The sequence below is a fragment of the Capsicum annuum genome, chromosome 2 (genome assembly GCF_002878395.1).
Source record: "Capsicum annuum cultivar UCD-10X-F1 chromosome 2, UCD10Xv1.1, whole genome shotgun sequence".
Classification (NCBI taxonomy): Eukaryota; Viridiplantae; Streptophyta; class Magnoliopsida; order Solanales; family Solanaceae; genus Capsicum; species Capsicum annuum.
In genome coordinates, this window is record NC_061112.1 from 103,657,765 (window position 1) to 103,675,575 (window position 17,811).

Consider the following 17,811-nt stretch of genomic DNA (forward strand, 5'->3'; position numbering starts at 1 on the left):
GGAATCTATCCTATTACATACTCAAAACTCATCAATTTACTTCAACTAATAACATCAACAAAGACTACTAACTCTAGCCTTAAACTTCTCAAAATCCAGCTTTCAGTAATGCAAACTCGAACAGAAACTATGAACCAAGTTTCTGTTTTGTTGTGGTGATGTCCTTCAGTTTTTTTGTTTTGATGGCTATTGCTCTCAAGATGATATATTTCATGGATATGCAATAGGTGCGGCTCTTAATGATTTTCATGCCATATATATGGTGGAGATTCGTCCTACCCTAGAATATCATGGACTAGGACTCCTTCTCCAAATGGAACATGGTTTCCTATAAGGAATTAGGTAATTCCTTTCCTTATAAGGAGATTGCATCATATAAGGAAACTTTTGAATCCTCTTTAGACTCAATTTATGCTTTTTTTATTTCATTCCTTCTTTGCTCCCTTATTTCATTCATTCTTTTCACCTTTCTTTTCTTGTTTGATCCTTTGTAGATTTTCTTCTTTATTTCATGGCTCCAATCTTCCTTATTTGCACTTGATTTCCTTGTGTATTCACGTCACCTGCTCTGGAACCTGGTTCACAAGATACAACATATAGAAGACAACAAGTAGTAAACCAAGTTCTTATTTGTCGATCATCAAAACTACAAACATGTTCTCTTACTTTCCACAAATTTCCCCTTTTTGATGATGACAAACAATGCATCATATATTCCTTGTCCACACCATATAACTTCCTCATTTTAGCGTCATTGAAAATCAACAACCAAAGAACTCAATAAACATACAATAAGTGCAATATCATTTTAACTCATGGCTACTTAGAGCAATACTATTTAGCACACACTTTTTGATAATAAGGTAAGTCAATCTGGGGATATTAACCATCTTACATACATAATCAAGACATGGAGAGAAGAAATACAATGAAGTGGACATGTACCAATTTAAGCCATTAGGACCCTTATCAAAAGCATATCATATCATGAGTATGAGATAAAACATAAGCACTACAAGAAAAATTGGAGGCAAAGGAACTCGAGGATATATACTGGTAGGAGAGGTACTAAGGCTGAGAAAGAGGAGGTGGAATGCTTTTTCTATACCATTGTGCACTTCTTTTTTTGACATTTTTTTACAATACTTCATGCTAAGCATACATGAGGTCAACCTTTAGCTGAGTATTTTCTGCATGAAGTAAATTGTGCATTTGCAAGATGTAGATAAACAACAACTGAATGATGAGACCTATATTTTTTCAGAACTTGGTTCATTTGCACAGAGATCTTACTCCTTTTTGATTTTTTGTTTTTTCAAATGACTTCTTCTTGATGACTTTCAAACCCTAGTTAAGGAAAAGTAGATATGATTAAAGGACTCATCAAATTTTGTGCAACAATGATGGATTTTGCAACAATAAGGGAACTAATATTAGTTTGTTCATAAGAAAGTTGTTCCCCCAAGAAATGGTTAGTTACACTTGAAAGGTGAGGCCATGATTTGGGATTTGTGAACCTGGTTCAGATGAATTGGCTAAGACAATGATGACACTAAAGGAAATGGACTGGGTTCCCCTTAAATTGTAGCTAGGGTAATTTTAAAACAACTGAACTTGGTTTTTTCCTTGAAAGAATTGACTTTTTAAGAATGGATCAGGTTCACCAGTGCTTAAGTTTTATACATACTTACAAAATACATGCATTGAAAGGAATGGTACATACCTGACTGTAAATAAGGAACCAAGTTCTCCTTTTGTGATTTCCTCCTCGATTTCTTGATCAATTAGTAAGGAAGAAAGGGTAATATCAACAGACCTTCTAACCACTATCAAAGATGTGTCTGAGGTGTGTACCTATAACGGTACGAGACTGAGTTATTAGATATACATTATATGTCCATTAAAGCATAAAATTATTTATTTTCTATCCAATTATTACGGAAGCCATGATGATGTGTCAATGCTTCTTGATATGAACAAGCTCGAGAAAAATAGAAACCAGGTTCACATTGTGTTGAACCTTTTAATCATCCAATAGTTCCCCTTCATTTTTGTTCACCATGTATAGTATCAACACTTGTTCTCCCTTTTCCTATACCTCCTTACTGAAATGAGGATTACCATTGAGCTATAAATTTGATCATTTCAGGAAATTCTTGGGAACCAGGTTCTTCCAGTATTGACCATTCATATCCTCATAATCATCTCCAGCAATACCAAATCTATCATTTTCAACCATTCTTCAAGATCACGATCATCAAGATTGTCAATAACAAGACTAATTGTTTCATCATCTTTCTGCAAAATTAAACAAATCAGGTTCCTGTTGCATAATTTTCCCGATTGTTGTGACCGAACCTTCAATATTAAAGTTAGCACATTCTAACGTTCTTCTTGATTTTTGATCACTCTGAGCACTGCTTCACTGAATATGTTGTGGGAAACTTATGAAATAGGAATTTCAAGACTCCTTTTAGAACTGGGTTTCAGAATTTGATTTTTTATTTTGTCACGCATCTAAAAGATGCTCAACAAATTATGTTTCAATCTTTTCCCCTATCCAAAGTCTACTTTGTAACATTGTAAACACGTGAGTAGGAGGAAACTTTCTTGCATTTCAATCATGAGTATGAAGCATGTATTATTTAGATATCATGGTTTGTCTTTTCCTCTCATCTTCACCTGAAACACTAGTTAAAGATTAGTCTTGGGTACCCAGATTAACTTGGGCCTCTTCCTGTGAATAAAAAGATGAATGAGATCTCTTCTAGCCCAAAAAGTCATATAATAGGACTATTTCTTTTGAGCATTTGCATGGTAAGGACCTAATTTTTTTTAAAAAAATTAGAATGATTCGTCTGACAAAAACCAGGTCCTTTTTTGATAAAATTAATATTTTTATGATTTGCTCAAATTTGACCTTGATATTGATTTCTAAGATGGCCTTCCTTTCCACAGTGAGTACATAATTTTAATCCAGCAGGGTTACCTTGTGAGAACTTGTGTTCTTCAGGTTTAAAACTGATCCCATGTCTAGTGGTGGTTTGACTATCTTGAATTTGAGTTAATAGTGTTGAGGACCTGGTCCACTTTTTATTGTGTTCTAACTCATCTTTAGTCCTTGCAAGATTTTCCTGCAGCAACCTATTCCTTTTAGTAATCTCTTGAAAATTTACAGTTAATTTCTTGATGTCATCTTCCAAAGATTGTTGAAAAGTGGTTGCTTGGCTTTTTTCCTTGGAAGAAAATTCCTGTAAAGAGTTTTTCAAGGAAAAATTTTCTTCATCAAGACTTTGATAGTCCATTCTTAATGATGCATAATCACTCATAAGTTGATTCTTGTCAGAACAAGCAGAATAATAAGCATCAATAAGAACATAAGCCAGATTTTCAAGTTTTCTCTTAGAAAATTTTTTGAGTATTTTTGAGTTCAGGTTTAAGATCAAGAAAACATACCTCAGATTCTCTGTGTTCAGTGTCATTATCTGAGTTTGAACTTGTCATGTGTGAAAGTATAGCCTCCTTGGAACTTTCTTCCTGGTTTTTCACCATCTTAATAAGCAATTGCAACAAGTGCTAGAGTGTCCTCATCATCATATTCAACCATAACTAGTAATGACCGATTTTGTGTTTCTTCATCTTCAAATTCATCAGAAGAGTTTTCCATTTTAGCAAGATCCCTTTTAACAGCAACACCAGCTTCATATTTTGTCATCTTTCTGTGCAATGGAAGAACCAGGTCCTTGTTTTGTTTCTTCGATTTTTCTTGATTATCTTTCTTGTGCTCTACTGTCCATAAAGGACAAAATTTGATGAAGTGTTCATGACTACCACACTTGTGACACACTTGATCATGATTCTTCTTTTCATAATGTCTCGAAACCTGGTTTCTATTTTGTGAATTCAGGCTCTTCCTTAACATTTTTGAAATCTCCCGAGTTCCAAATTTTTAGATTCAAAATCTACCTTTTCAGTAGCTTTTAGAACCAAATTATTTTTCTTTGTGACCCCAACAATTTAACGTTCTTGATTTTTCTTAATCTTATACATTTTTAAGTTTCCGATGAGCTTATCCATGGTTAATATGTCCAAATTATGAGCCTCAGAGACAGTTTCAACCTTACATTCCCATGACTCCGGCAACACACTGAGAAATTTTTGAACAACCTTACTATTGGGAAGAACTTCACCTAGAGAGTATATCTCATTAATAATTGATGTGAACCTGGTATGCATCTCCTGAATAGTATCTCCTTCCTTCATCCTAAATAATTCATATTTTATGTTTAGTACATCAATCTTAGACTTCTTCACTTGACTGGTACCTTCATGAGATGTTTACAAAGTGTCCCAAATTTCCTTTGCAGTGGAACAAGAGTATATTCTATTGTACTTATCAGGGCCAATGCCACAGATAAGGATTTTTTTGGCCTTTGCATTATTTTGAACATTCATCTTGTCATTAGCATTAAATTACAATCTACCTTTAAGAACTCATGTCTTTCCATCTTTACCAAGCTTCATTGGAATTGTTGGTCCATCTAATACAATATTCCAAAGATCATGATTTTCTCCTATAATGAAGTCCATCATTCTATTCTTCCACCACCCATACTATTGTCCGTTAAAGAGGGGTGGTCAAATTTGCGAAGCACTTTCTTGAGATGTTGGTGGGGCAGCCATGTGATCCTTTTCAAGGTGTTTGCCTTTAATTGAAAAGACCCGCCCTGATACCAACTGATAAAAATTAACTAATCCTCCATGCCTGTTAGGAACCTGGTCTCAGAAATTGCAGTAAAGAGCAAACTGTAAAATAAAGTGCAACACAAATTTACCGCTGAAAATTCCTTGCTCAAGGGAATAAAAAACCATGACCTACCCTATGTAGAATTTCACTGTCAATCTCCACTAACTTCAAAGAGCTTTGTTCAAGATTATAACCCCGCAATCCTAGAACCTAACTCTTAACTCACAACTCAACAGCTTACTACAACTGTTCAATCCACTATATGAGCACTCCAAGAAGTCAAACCCGCTTCTTGTTACAACGCCTCACAAACAAGAAGTCAAACCCGCTTCTTATTACTCACACTCACAACATTCAATAATAAAAAATATTACAACTCGAAATCTATCCTATTACAGACTCGAAACTCATCAATTTACTCCAACTGATAACATCAACAAAGACTACTAACTCTAGCCTTAAACTTCTCAAACTTTAGCTTTCAGTAATGCAAACTCGAACAGAAACTGTGAACTAGGTTTCTGTTTTGCTGTGGTGATGTTTTTCAATTTTTTTGCTTTGATGGCTATTGCTCTCAAGATGATATATTTCGTGGATATGCAATAGGTGCGGCTCTCAATGATCTTCATGCCATATATATAGTGGAGATTCGTCATACCCTAGAATATCATGGACTAGGACTCCTTCTCCAAATGGAACATGGTTTCCTATAAGTAATTAGGTGATTCCTTTCCTTATAAGGAGATTGCATCATATAAGAAAACTTTTGAATCCTCTTTAAACTCAGTTTATTCTTTTTTATTTCATTCCTTCTTTGCTCTTTTATTTCATTCATTCTTTTCACCTTTCTTTCTTTGTTTGATCCTTTAATTTTCTTCTTTATTTCATGGCTCTAATCTTCATTATTTGCACTTGATTTCCTTGTGTATTCACGTCACCTCATCTGAAACCTAGTTCACAATTTTCAAGGACTGGTTCACAAGATACAACATACAGAAGACAACAAGTAGTAAACCAGGTTCTTATTTGTCGATCATCAAAACTACAAACATGTTCTCTTACTTTCCACAAAATTTTTACATTTACAGGTTGGTTATAAGGTATTAAAATATATAGTGTTTAGGATAAAATAATAATTTTAAAATAAAATTTTGGTGCTATGTTTGATTGTCAAATTCGGGATAACTTATTCAGAATTAACATACAACATCAACATAAGTTATCCCACCCAAAGTGTGGTATAAATAATTCCACCATAATTTATCTTGGTATAAAGTCATAAAAACACAAAATTATCCTTCAAACTCTTTAATTGTCACTTTATATATATATATATTCATGAAAATGAAAAATGATAGTGATACCATAAAAACTATTTATACAATCAAATTCAAAATTGATCCAAGAGTTTATTATCTTTTTATTTTGGCAAAATGACCTTTTAGACCCTTGTACTATGTCGGTTTTGTAAGTTAGATACTTCTACTTACATATTTGTCATTTGGACCCCTGAACCCACTAAAAAATAACATTTTAAACTCTTTTTTTGGTGAGTGTAACACACTCTCCCCACGTCAGCTGCCACGTCTGCCACATCATTTAAAAAATAAAATAAATTTTTTTAAAAAAAAGTATTACATTAAATTCCAAGTCATTTTTAAAATGCTAAATAACAAATTAAATATTAAAATTAATATAATTAAATAAGAAAAATTTATAATTGTAGAAAAATTTGAATAATCATGTTTTTATTTTGCTCACAAATTAAACATCAAATTCATTCCAAATAATTAAAATTCTTCTCCAACTAATTTAAATTTTTAACTATAAATTCATATATACAAACATAATAAATTTTTGATTTTTAAATTTGAATATCTTACAAAAATTCACAAAAATTTTAATTTTTTTCAAGCGAAATTCACTAATTTTTTTTCAATATTCACTATCACTCACTTTCAATTCAAATTTAAATTTTAATCCCCCCAAAAAATATTTTAAATTTAAATTTTTATTCAAAAAAAATGAAAAGAATTGAATCGAGGGAAAATTAAAATAAAAAATAAAAAGTGAAGGTGGTGGTGGTGGTGGAGGAGGGGGCTGGAAGAGTGTTTGGGTGGGGTGTGGGGGTGGGGTGGGGACGGGGCTGAGGGTGGGGTGGGGATGGGGCTGGGGTGGGGTAGAGGGGCTGCAAGAGGCTGGGGGTAAGATGGGGCTGGGTAGGGTATGGGGGTGGGGATGGGCTGAGGTGGGGGTGGGGAAGGGCTGAACGGGTGTTGGGGTGGATTGGAACGGTGTTGGGTGGGGTGTGGGGGTGGGGACGAGCTGGGGCGGGGAGGGAAAAAAATATATATTTTTTTAATTTCTAAAAATATTTTTAAATTATTTTAAAAAATTTAAAAATATTTTTAAATTAAAAAAATGGAGGAAAAAAAGGATCCTTTTTATTTTTTTTAAATTTTATATTATTTTTATTTATTTTAATTATTTTAATATAAAATTGGCAAAAAATTGAGCACCACTCGCACCCAGGCAAGTGGCTACACTCTCTTTATCCTAGTCACCATTTCAATGCCACATAGGCAAGGTCAAGAGTTAAAGGGTGTAAAATGTTACTTTTTATTGGATTCAAGATTCTAGATGACAAACATGTAAGTAGAAGTGACAGCTGACGTGGCAGATGAAGTTGAAGTACTTGTCCATTACTTCTGCCTCATCTTACTTCATGCCTCATCTTAATTCAAACATGTAAGTTGAAGTAGGACAAACATGAAAATTTCCTAACAAATTTATCATGGACAAGTAATTAAAGTATCTTGACATCCCCTTTATAAATTAGTACATGTTTAATTATTAAATAAAATATTACTATTTTTTTTTACATATAGTTAAACATGTTTGAAAATTTAATTTTTTTTTAAAAAACACAATTTAACTTTTCAAAAATTAATGATACTAAATAATATAAAATAAGAGTAATTCTTTTTCACATTTTTTTATGATGATTTTTTTTAAAAAGGATATTATCAACATTTTATAGAATTTAAGACAAAATAAATAATTTAACATGAAATATTAAGCTAAATAAGGTGAAGGGTATTTTTATAAACAAACTATCTATTCTTAGAAAGAATGCATGCATATCATTTTTAGTACCACAAACCAAATAATTACTAAAAAAATAATATCAAGATAATTAATTTTAGTATAACTAATTTCAGTATAACATCTTAGTATAATTTGTTTCCCAACCAAACAACCCCTTAATTTGGTGCGATCGTGTGGCTAGTTTATTTTTTTATTTTATCATTTATTTTGTTTATTGTGTATTTTTAAAAATTTTCTCTTTTATAATAACTCTATCAGTTCTAATAATTGATATGTGTATATAATGATTTGAAATACTACAACCTGTTTAATAATATATTTATTAAAATATATCAATATAATTTATCCGAATATTATACTGAATTATTTAGAATAAATGACATTTTCTTTTCAAGAACTAATGAGTCTTACCCAATCTCCTTATCCTAAGTTGACTTAGCTTTAATAGACTCACATGATAAACAAGTTGTTTTTCTTTTGTAGAAAAAGTGAAAATGAAAAGGAAGTATAAGAATTCTCATCACCGCTCATTCAAAAAGTATATTCTCCATAAACTATATTTTAGTTTTTAGTGTCTAATGAGATATTTTACATAAAATGAGAGGGGGGAATTAAATGAAAAATAATCCTCATGCCTAAATATATTCCATGAATTTGACTCCTATTTATTTCCTCGAATTTCTATTTAAATTTGTGACACTTGTCTTATTTATTTATCAATGATTGAAACTTATTTAACTAATCAATAATCTTAATCATGATTAATATATCTTCATTCTAAGAAAAAAAAAATACTCTCTAATTTGGCAAAAATTGAAATAACGAAGGGTACAAGAATTTATAATTTGACACAATTACTTCAACACTAATTCAAGTTTAAAACAAGAACACTATGAAGTACAACAATACCGTCAACATAAGATCAAAGTGATCTTTCTAAGAAGTGTGTTTTATTTTTTCAGAAATTAAGATAAAATAGAAATGTAAAGCCAAGTCTCCCGATTTCATGGAGTGTCCTTAAGGAATAATTCCCCTCACTGCACCCGAGTTTTGAAATCTTTCTCCTAGGATAAAATGGCTTTCAATCCAACTATAGTGGTACCTCAAATAACTGAATTCGTCGAACTCACTCAACGATTTGATTGAGCACAAGGAATGTTTTGAAGATAAGAAGAGTTTGTATTTCAGAAAATTTTTCATCCCTAAACTTGTGGATAAATACAGGTTTATATAATCATCAAGTTCCCCTTCCGAAAGGTGGCAATGGTTCATTCGAAAAGGTGTTTCCTTTGAAAGAGTCATGTTTTTTCATTCGAAACATTGTGTCTTTTTCTGAACAGACACAACTATCTGAACAGTCTCACCTTTTCCAAAACAATGTCTTTTCATAAAAGGTTGTGTCCCTCCATTTTCCATTCACACCAATTGAACCCAACAATCCCCCACATGAATGGGGGGATGGCTATTCTTTGTAAAACTTTACGGAAAAATATGTGATCATCAAGCAAAGACTGATTGTATCTGGATAAATAAGTTTTCCTTTGAACTTTCCATAGTGAACATGTATCGGATGCACTCGATTAATCGGTAGATTTGATATCTTTGAACCGTTGATCTTTAATGTACACCTAGACAACACATGTCACACAACCAACCTTTTACCATTTATGGTTCTCACGGTTTTGTTTTTTTCAGCCATGAACACGTCTCGATTTCATGAGAGCTTAGAGAATAGGCCTTTACTAACATTCTCTTTGAAGCGGATTCCACTTTGCCCTCACATAGGTGATTTCTAAACGTTCAATCTTATAGATTATACTATTTGTTCAAATCTACCAAATTTAGATAATCATTAAAATACTTTTCACCTTAAGTCTTATCCTTGTTTACTAAACATTGTCTATATCATGAGAATGTGTTGGTATTTTGACAATGTTGAACCTGTCAAACACAATTTTGTTTGATCTTCTTGAACCTAACTCTTGGGATCTCCAGTCTGCTAGGTAGAGTTACTGTCATGCTGACTTGTCCTAGGCCTTAAACCCATTCTCTTAGATGTTCTCTCAACTCCTTCTCTAGATAGGCCTTTTGTAAGTACAGAGAAGTTCTCTAATGGTATTATATCTCCGTCTTATGTAATGAGATTTACCATTGTATATCATGCTCCCTGCCCTACCTATTGCTTCTTGGGTATAACAGTGTATACATACTGGTGCCACTAGTTTGGGCCAATAAGAAAATCATCTAAGAAATTTTGGAGCCATTCTGCTTCTTCACCGGCTTTATCTAATGCGATAAATTCAGATTCCATTATAGAGCGAGCAATACAAGTCTGTTTGGATGATTTCCAAGAGACCGCTCCTCCATCGATAGTAAATACATATTCACTCATGGATTTTACTTCATTCGATTCGGTGATCCAATTTGCATCACTATATCCTTCAAGTACTGCAGGATATTTATTATAATGCAAAGTGTAGTCTTAAGTGTATTTGAGATGCCCTAAAACTTTTTTCATTGTCATCCAATGAGTTTTATTAGGATTACTCGTGTACCGACTCAACTTAATAATAACACATGCTATGTCTGGTCGTGTAAAGTTTATTATATACATTAAACATCCCAATACTCTTGCGTACTCCAATTGTGAGTCACTTTCACCTTCATTCTTTTGAAGTGCAAAGCTCACATCCATTGGAGTCTTGGCAATACCAAATTCCATATACTTAAATTTGTTAAGTACCTTTTCGATGTAATGAGACTGTGACAATAGCAACCCTTGTGGAGTTCTATGGATTCTTATCCCTAAGATCACATCCGCAACTCCAAGGTCTTTCATATCAAACTTGCTCTCGAGCATTCATTTCGTTGCATTTATGTCTGAAATGTCTCTACTGATGATTAACATATCATCCACATATAAACACACAATGACTTGGTGATTTGGAGTGTCTTTAATATAAACACATTTATCACATTCATTAATTTTGAATCCGTTTGCCAACATGATTTGGTTAAACTTTGCATGCCATTGCTCAGGTGCTTGTTTTAGTCCATAAAGTGGCTTAACAAGTTTACACACCTTATTTTTTTTCCTGGAACCACAAAATCCTCAGGCTGTTCCATGTAAATTTCTTCCTCTAATTCTCCACTTAGGAATGCAGTTTTCACATCCATTTGATGTATTTCAAGACCATATACCGCCGCCAAGGTAATTAACATTCGAATCGATGTTATCTTTGTTACCGGTGAGTATGTATCAAAGTAATCAAGACCTTCTTTTTGTTTGAAGCCTTTTACTACAAGTCTTGCCTTGTATTTATCAATAGTACCATCCTCTTTCATTTTCCTTTTGAGGATCTATTTAGATCCTAAATGTTTATTTCCTGGAGGAAGATCAACCAACTCTCATGTATGGTTGCTTAAGATTGAATCAATCTCACTACCGACTGCCTCTTTCTAAAAGGATAAGTCTGACGACGCCATCGCTTCCTTAAATAATTGAGGCTCATTTTCTAAGAGAAATGTTACAAAATCCAATCCAAAAGAAGTTGACGTTCTTTAACGTGTACTCCATCTTGGATTCTCATCGTTATATACATCCTTACTTGGTTCATCTCGAGGTCGTTTAGATCCTCCACTATACTGTTCATGTTTAGTTTTATACGGGTAAATGCTTTCAAAGAATTTATCATTATCTGACTCAATTATCGTATTTTCATTAATATCCGAATATTTGAATTTATGAACCAAAAACCGACATGTTTTACTACTTTTAGCATATTCTATGAATACGCAGTCAACCGTCTTAGGTCCTATCTTAATCTTTTTTGGCATCGATACTTGAACCTTTGCTAGACACCCCCACACTTTGAAATATTTTAAGTTGGGTTTCCTTCTTTTCCATTTTTCATAAGGAATTGATTGTGTCTTACTATGAGGAACTCTATTGAGTATTCGGTTGGCTGTAAGGATTGCCTCCCCCCACAAGTTTTGCATTAAACTTGAACTTATAAGTAAGACATTCATCATTTCTTTCAAAGTTTGGTTTTCTTTTCTGCAATTTCATTAGATTGAGGTGAATACGAGGCCGCAGTTTGATGGACAATTCCTTTCTCTACACATGTTTCGGTGAAGAGAGATTCATATTCTCTGCCCCTATCACTTCTTATAGTTTTGATCTTTTTCTCTAACTGATCTTCAACTTCAGTTTTGATTGCCTAATCGCATTTATTGTTTCATTCTTACTATTTAGCAAGTAGACATAACAATATCTAGTTCAATCGTCAATGAAAGTTATGAAATACTTTTTCCCACCACGTGATGGTGTTGACTTCATATCACAAATGTTAGTGTGGATTAAGTCTAAGGGATTGAAATTCCTTTCAGCGGACTTGTACGGGTGCTTAGCATACTTTGATTCTACATAAGTTTGACACTTTGATTTATTGCACTCAAAGTTTGGCAAAACTTCTAAGTTAATCAGTTTTCGTAATGTTTTATAATTAACATGGCCTAGTTGTTCATGCCAAAAATTGGGAGACTCAAGCAAGTAAGAAGAATTTGAAATTTTATTGATTTCAACATTCATTACATTCATTTTGAATAAGCCCTAACTGAGGTAGCCTTTTCCTACATACACTTCTTCTTTACTAAGTACAATTTTTCCGAAAATAAATACACATTTGAATCCATTCTTGTCTAGAAGTGAAATAGAAATTAAGTTCTTTCATAACTTAGGAACATACAAGACATTGTTAAGTATCAACACTTTACCGGAAGTCATCTTCAAGCACACTTTTCCTATTCCTTCCACTTTTGCAGTAGCGGAGTTTGCCATGTAGATTTTTTCTTCTACTTAAGCCGGAGAAAACGTCGAAAACAACTCCTTGTTAGCACCAACATAGCGGGTGGCACCAGAATCCATCCACCATTCGGGAGGATTTCCCACCAAGTTGCATTCGAAAAGCATAATATACAGATTATTCATTTCTTTCTTATACTCAGCCAGATTTGCTTGGCCTTTCTTCTTCCCTTTCTTCGGGTCATGACAATCCGTAGACTTATGGCCAATCTTGCCATATTTGAAGTATTTTTCCTTGAATTTCTTCTTGGGTTGATTGCTTTTATTTCTAGCTTTCTTTCACTTTTTAGAGTTATTTTGGTCATCTTCTACAATGTTTGCTCCACTCATTGCAAAATTGTCTCTTGACCTTCTTTCCGTAACCTTGTTATCTTCTTCAATGTGTAGTCGTACAATCAGATCTTCGACTGACATCTCCTTACGTTTGTGTTTCAAATAGTTTTTGAAGTCTTTCCACATAGATGGTAGCTTCTCTATTATTACTGCTACTTGAAACACTTCATTTACAATAAAACCTTCCACTAGGAGATCATGGATGATCACTTGCAGTTCCTGTACTTGGAAAACAACAGACTTGTTTTCTATCATTTCATACTCTAGAAATCTTGCAACAAAGAACTTTTTAGTTTCGTCATCCTCCATCTTGTACTTCCGTTCTAGCGTTTTCCATAACTCTTTTGTAGTCTTGGTTCCGCTATACACATTGTAAAGGTTATCTTGGAGATCACCCAAGATATATTCGTGCAAAGAAAATCTGAGTGTTTTCAAGCCTCCACAATCACAAAGCGTTTTTTTTCAGAGGTTCCCTTGGGCACCTACGGAGCTTCCTCAACCGTGAACCTTTGAAGACACAGAGTTGTGAGGTAGAAGAACATTTTCTGCTACCATCTCTTGAAGTCAATACTCATGAACTTTTCGGGTTTCTCCGCTGGTGCCAAAGCTTGCGGAGCATTAGTACAATGCGTCGTGGCAATACTAGCTGCCGCCGTAGTCATTCCAACATCATGCATTTGACTATCAGTCATTATTTTCCTATTACCACAAGACAGTACCTTAAGTATATCGAAATGCTTATTAAAAAATTACAGCAACTTTAAACACTTCTTGTTTCTAGTTTAACGATGAAGTTTTTATGACTTCCAATCGTCAACCGAGTGATCTTTAACTTGTGATGAAGATTTTATTTCTTCAAATCACTAGTTAAGTTCAAACGGAGTAGAAAGCTAAAAGCTTTAATCTCCAAAAATCAAGTTATACAGATTCGGAAAAAAAACTTTAGTGAAAAAAAAAATTTCACCAAACAAGAAAAAAAAAGATTTTTTTTTCTTTTTCTAAAAATTATTCCTTAATATTGTTGTTCTTCAACATTTTCGGGTACAAGAATTTGTAATTTGACACAATAACTTCAACACTAATTCAAGTTTAAAACAAGAACACTATGAAGTACAATAACACCCTCAACACAAGATCAAAGTAATCTTTCTAAGCAGTGTGTTTTATTTAGAAATTAAGATGAAACAGAAATGTAAAGCCAAGTCCCCCGACTTCACGGAGGTGGAATAATTTCCCTCACTGTACCCGAGGTTTTAGAATCTTCCTCCTAGGATAAAATGGCTTTCAATCCAACTATAGTGGTACCTCAAATAATTGGATTCGTCGAACTCACTGAACGATTTGATTGATCACAAGGAATGTTTTGAAGACAAGAAGAGTTTGTATTTCAGAAAATTTTTCTTTCTTAAACCTGTGGATAAATGCAGGTTTATATAGCCATCAATTGCCCCTTCCAAAAGGTGGCAATGGTTCATCCAAAAAGGTGTATCCTTTGGAAGAGTCATGTCTTTTCATTTGAAACATTGAGTCTTTTTCTGAATAGACACAAGTATCTGAACAGTCACTCATTTTTCAAAATAATATGTCTTTTCATAAAAGGTTGTGTCCCTCCATTTTCCATTCACACCAATTGAACCTAACATCATATTGGTTGTGTACGAGAAACTTGATTAGTTTATATGATGTTAAGTAGTCGCCTGAGTACTGCTTTTCATCCTATCGCCATTTTTTCAATTACACATTTCTTTTAAGAGGGTCTTATTATTCCCTTAATTTTTTTTTAATAATTAATTCTATCTTTTATACTGAGTTGAACAAAAGAATAAACACACAACCTTTTAATGCGTAAGATCCAAAATTAAAATTTAATTAGTTTGTGCTACTTTAAAATCTTTCAAATAATTCTTGCACATTTTCAAAGAGCTCCAAAGCTTCTTGAATGTGTTTTTTCAAACTACTTTTACTAAGAGTAAAATTTACTACAATCCCTGTAAACCATGTATGGACGATATTAGTTGAAAACCATTATCCTGTAGGGCGTTTTTCCAAAATAAAAAATCAACTACTTAGATTTGAAAGCAATAATCTTAATACATAAAAAAGACAGTTCGGTGCACTAAAATACCCGCTATGCACGGAATTTACATAAGGGCCGAACCGCAAGCTATACTTTCAAAAATATAGTAATACTCCTAACAACTCTAAAATGTGTCATTCTTATTAAAAACAGCTCTAAGATGTACAATTAAATTACAGCAGCAACAACAACTCTAACATAAGTTTCTATTTCATTTTGTTGCCAGTAATAAATACATCAATCATAAGTCAAAAGTAAATAAATATTTTTCAGTATCTTCAAACAAGTCCTAGTTATAGCGCTAGAGTAAAATAAAAAAATATTCGAGTGATTGAACTTTAAAGCAACATATTCGTTCCAATCTATTGACGTCGATTATTAGGAAAAATTATCCTCAAATGATTAGGATTATTTGGCTTCTTCAACAAATATGACTTTCATCGAAAGAGAGAAAGAGAAAGTTAATAAATGTAGAAATTCGGAAAATATGTACAGTTTCTCTTTCCTTTAATTTTAAAAAACTAGATAATAATAAAATAAGGAAAAAAAAATTGGGCGGGTCATTTCATTTACGCGCATATATGTAATTCATTAATTATAACTGCATTTTTTATCCAGCTCATCATAAAAGGTGGAACTAATTAAGGAAAAAAAAATATTTAGGGGGATAATGATACCTTTCTAAAGAAAATATTTGTAACTAAATATGATGATAGAATAGGAGGTTAGTCATGCATTTGCCTTTTTGAAATCGCACTAAATTCAAAGTCTATTTCTTATCTTTGAATTGTTAGAAAAACAAACAAAATAAAAATAAAAATCTACAATATATTAAAAATGTGAAGATTCTTAAAAAAGTGATTGAACTTTTTGCTCTTCCTTGAAAGACTTTATAATAGATAAAATCATCTTTTATTATTTTTTTAAAACATTATTTATTTAATCTTTTATTTATTAATTTAAGGTTTACTTTTGAATTAGAATTTATTGATATTTAGAATTCACTTTAGGTTTACGACTATTTCTACAAAAGTTATCGTAGGTTGCAAAGGAAAGGAAAAAATTAGGTCCAACTTTTAATAATTAATACCATATTAATTTTAGAATTCCTTCACTAAATTTCTTTAGGCCAACAGTCTCTGAAAAAAAATATTCTTCCTTGCGAGGTGAGTTCTTCAACCTATTATTACGAATTTAGCATGTTTTTTTTTTTAGTTCGTAGTTTCTATTGTTTTTAATTTTTTTAACTATGATTTTGGAATAATTATTCTCCGTTTGTGTTTTTTCTTGCATATTGATCATCCAATTGAATTGCTTTTAGAAATAAGAGATTTGATGAACAATGTTTTAGGTTACTACATGTTTTCAACATGAATTTATGTAAACTTGGCACTTTTCACTTACGAATTATATGATTTAATATAATTTTTTTAAAATTTTTTTTAGTATGTCCTTGAAGTTTGTAATAATAAATTATCTTGTATTTATGATAATCAAATGCTAATTGAGACTGTTTTTTTGTGAAATTTTGATAGTGTTTATGATTGAAGAGATAATTTTGCTTGAAATTTAAAGTACGTTTTTTATTTTGTATTTTAAAATCAATGATTATAATTTTAATTATAACCTTATCTTATTTGACTATATCAAAAATTTTAAATAAGAATTTACTTTATAGACACTATGTATTCTCCGTATGACACAGTAGTTTATAATTTCAATAGCAATTGATTCCACGTCCGTGACAAAGAAATCCGTAACAAAATAGATTACGTGTAAGTTTTTATGAATTTAATTTTCTTATTGTTTAAATTCTGCGCAGCTAATAGTTTTTCACTATAAAAAAGAATTTTAACGACATACTTTTTTTTATACTTTATTATTTTGGTCATGACTTATTGATACTTTTAGTTGAATTTTATTTTTTAAAGCATTTTTATTGTCAACTTCTCTAATTATATTCTCTTGCTTTGAAAAGAATATAGAAAACTACAAATATCAAAATAATTGATTAGTTAGTTGAGTTTGAGGCTTTGGAGAAGTGGTTGTAGTTTCACGTGAAATACTGCAGTGCATTTTCTTCTAGCTACGAGACTTGTGTTTGGATTAGTTGAAATATTTGCTTCGTCTGCACATAGTACTTACTTTGAGATAACTATGAACCATTTGATATCTTAGATGTACCATTTGCCTTGTCCTAATATTTTTACAAGCTTTATCCCTCTAAAGTTGTAAAAGATTCCTACTAAGACAATCTCTTTGGCGCTAAGCTCTAAATACTTCTTAGTTATGCTTTCTGATTTGTAGCTTGACCTGGATTAATTTGCACTCCTTCATGTTGGATTTATTTATTTTAGTGTTGGTCAAATCTAGATTAGTCAAGTTTCAATATATATGAATTTCGAACACCAAATTTCAAACATTTATAGCATTCAAGTTAATAATATTGATATAACATACACGCGTAACATATCTATATGCATTATATGCTAAAAATCTAAATCTTCAACGATTATGCATGTACTTGTTGAAACTAAAACGAAACATGATATATTATTAATTTTTTCAATAAAACTATGAATTTAAAGTACACAGTTAACTCAAAATTTTAATAGATGCATGAGTAGAAAAATTATTTCAAAATTGAAGGTGTCAAATAAAAATACTTTATCATGTGTTTTA